This window comes from Pollicipes pollicipes, unplaced genomic scaffold (assembly GCF_011947565.3).
Source record: "Pollicipes pollicipes isolate AB1234 unplaced genomic scaffold, Ppol_2.1 Scaffold_3087;HRSCAF=3621_pilon_pilon_pilon, whole genome shotgun sequence".
In the NCBI taxonomy this organism is placed as follows: Eukaryota; Metazoa; Arthropoda; class Thecostraca; order Pollicipedomorpha; family Pollicipedidae; genus Pollicipes; species Pollicipes pollicipes.
This window is the reverse complement of record NW_023596225.1, coordinates 32,904,906-32,908,229: the sequence shown is the minus strand read 5'-3', so window position 1 is coordinate 32,908,229 and position 3,324 is coordinate 32,904,906.

Sequence of the window (3,324 nt, the reverse complement as noted above, 5' to 3'; positions counted from 1 at the left end):
GGGACGGCTTTGGGTGGAGGCGTGGTGCGGCACCGGATGAGAATGGTGTCGCCCCAGCCGAGGTGACGCTGGTTCTCGGACAATCGGCAGCCGGCACAGGGCACTTCTCAGTCGGACGTCCAGAGAAAGCTCGCCGCAGTCCGGGTTGACACTTATTTCGTGTCGGCACGCTGGCTGACGTAGAGTGGGGGCAGAGTGCGGGATGAAGACTGGCTGTGTACCGGCGTGACCTCGAGAGTTCTGCGCAGATGTCGCCACGGACGCCGGGCGCGCGCCTAGCGAGCACGAGTGCCGCCGTGATGGTACGGTCTTATTTGACACGCACTTTTAAACGAAAAGCCTGGTATTGTCTGCCCTGAGGGGCATCCGACTGCTTCTCTTGTGCGCAGGTGTTTCTGCTCAATAAAATACAGGGCCCAAAAGGTATCGAAACTGAAAGCACGAAAGCATTACCGCTTAAATGTGTCACGCGCCAGCTAAACACGCCCTTAAATCCGCTCCAGCATGCTGAGCGCCTTTTCACACCCGACAAGTCCGATATTCGCTGGCGGCCGTGTTTGCGGCGGCGCGCACGGGCTGCCGGCCACGCGCGCTGCCGTCACACGCGAAACGAGAACCGCGCTGGCCGTGGGAACGAGGCCGATGGCACACACCCTGCGCAAAAACTGATCAGCGCGCTTACGCACTGGCGCGTACAATACCAGCGCCGTGCGCCACCCGTTCGGCCAAATGGGCGCGCACCTAGTGTGCGGCCGGTGGCGGCAGAGAACAATGCCGCCGCTATGCGTCACGCAGATCGGGCAGCGATAGTGATGCTGCTGTTCACGATCCGGGTCCGTTCGTCCCTGGTTTGACGAGTCAGTTGCCCGCCGGGTGCCCGTTGGTTACATGTGGGCACTGGCCCCCGCTGGTCTTAACCAGGGCCGTGACTTCAAAAAAATGGCGGGAGGAAAGAAAAAAATGGCGGGAGGAAAGCTCCCAGTTCGTTCCCAGGTGCTTGCAGCTGGTTGGAAGACATTGGCGGTGCAAAAGCGATCTTCTAGCCAGGGGTGCGCGCGCATACGTACGTGCTCAGGCCAGAACTGATTGCGCAGCGCTGGTTTTCCTCGCGCGTCATGGTATATTTACTTTTCAGCTGGTATGAGAGATTTGCATTCAGATTTTCCTCAATCCTTGGATTTGCCATTAGTGTTGAGAAGTTTGAGAATAGACATTTTATAGGAGCTATAGGCATTTCGCACAGACAAATATCTCGGATATACGTGATACATATACACTAGAAATTTCAATAAGTATTTCACGCATACACATATAATGCCTGGACACATCACCAAACTTTCCAAAAGCATTTGAGACACGTGCTGCAATCCGATCAACCTCAAATCAGTCTTCAAATCAACACACGCATTCCTGTCATTCTGCCCTGGATTCTCCACAAATAACTCAGCTCACAAGACCATGAGAACGTGCTGACCTCACATGGCGCGCGTAATCCGTCGGCAAAAGAATCCACGCATGGCGCCGCGCACGTGAAGGCTGTGCACGTGGCGCCGCGCACGTGGCGTGCGGCGGCGACGCCACGGCCGCTGGCATTCCAGCCGCCTCGCCCCCCACAATGGAGGGCGGAAGCGGTGGACCCATCCTGGCAGCGGCGTCGCGCCGGCCGCCGCCACCGCCGGACCAGCGTCACGCGACACGCGGCGCCGGCTTTGTACCGCGGCGCGGCCTTTGTGCTCTGCGTGGCCGACCGGCGCGGCGGGAGGCGTCGCCGTCGTCGCGGCGTCCACCGCCGACGCCGCCACCTGCCGCGGACGTGCGACCGTTCCGCTGGCGGCCGAGCGGTTTTTTGGCACCGGGGTCAGCGCCGCAGACCGGCTAAAACATGCATGCTTTCGCCGCTGTGAGGATGTGTTTTCTGCGTAATGCGAGAGGTCAATAGACGACAGGAACGTAATGTGAGAGGCCAAAAGACGACAGGAACGCGGGCGCCTTGGTATGATGCCTATTTACTGCCTGTCGCGCTGGCCTGCTTGTTAAAGCATAGTAAGGCTATGACAAAGACAAACACGTGACGATCAAGTAAGGCAAGCTCGGCTTCGCGCTGAGTTCTGTTTGCCGTATAATTGTTCGTCCACGAGGGTGCGGACTGCACTGCGAGCATGACAGGGCATGCATGCGAGCGAGCATGCGAGCATGATAGGGATAGAAAATGAGCATGCCAAGAGTAGAATGACAGGGGACAGCGACGGGAAAAGCCACTTTGTAAAGCATGACAAGGGCAGAAAATGAATCACAAAGATCAACAACGTAAGAGAATGCATTGAACATAACGAAGCCGGAGCCGGGAGGCAGTGGAGGCATCTCGTCCTCCCCCATTTGAAAGCTGGGGAGGGGGCGGCACCCCCAACCAGGACGACCTGTGGAGGGTTCATTCTGGCATGTTAAAGGGAATGTTCCGCAATGGAAGATACCAAAGTAAGTATCACGTGTGATGAAATAAGCTCGGTTATAAATATTGGTGTACTTTTAAGTGGGAAAGACTGCTCTAGACGACAAAATTTCTCTGCTTAGCAAATGTGCTCCTCAATGTGTTATTGATTACATCATCGTACCTTGAACAACATTGACTGAGTTAATTGACAACCGTGATATCTGGAAATCGTGCCCACGAACGCCAGATATGAACGACTCGACCACTATATTTGTATCGGCCGTGATCGCCGCTTGGCTGATGGAATAACAAGATTTTAATGTCATTATTATGACATCATGAGGATCAGGACGGCCTTGAAATAGTCTCCCCAAAATAGTGTGCATATCTTCGGGGGGGGGGGGGGGTAGCTCCGAAACTAGAGCGGTTGAGGTATTAAGAAAGGCAGGGCTGAGAACTGCACCAAATGGTCTTCAAGACGGCTGTTTCGGTTCAAAACCCTATATAGACATGAAATACTCCCCTTAAGGACCTATTCTGAACGGTGAAGAGATAACGTAAGCCTGCAAAAGTGAAGTCTGATTTGTCGAGAGTCCATTTTGGGCCCTATCTTAGCTCATTCTTTTGATCCATTCTGACCAAAAGAGGGCAATTTTGAATATGCAGGGTGTCCATTCTGACCTGAAGAAGACCCATTATTGACTGCGGAGGGCCTATTCCAGACTGAAGGGGCCCATTATAATCTCTAGGTGGCCCATTTTTAACTTTGAAGAGAAAACTATGGCCTGTGGAGGGCCCATTCTAGCCTATAGAGGTCCCGGTATAACATACAGAGGGCCCATTATAGCCCGCAGAGGATGTAATGTTAACTGAGAAGCCGGTCAATTTTGGCC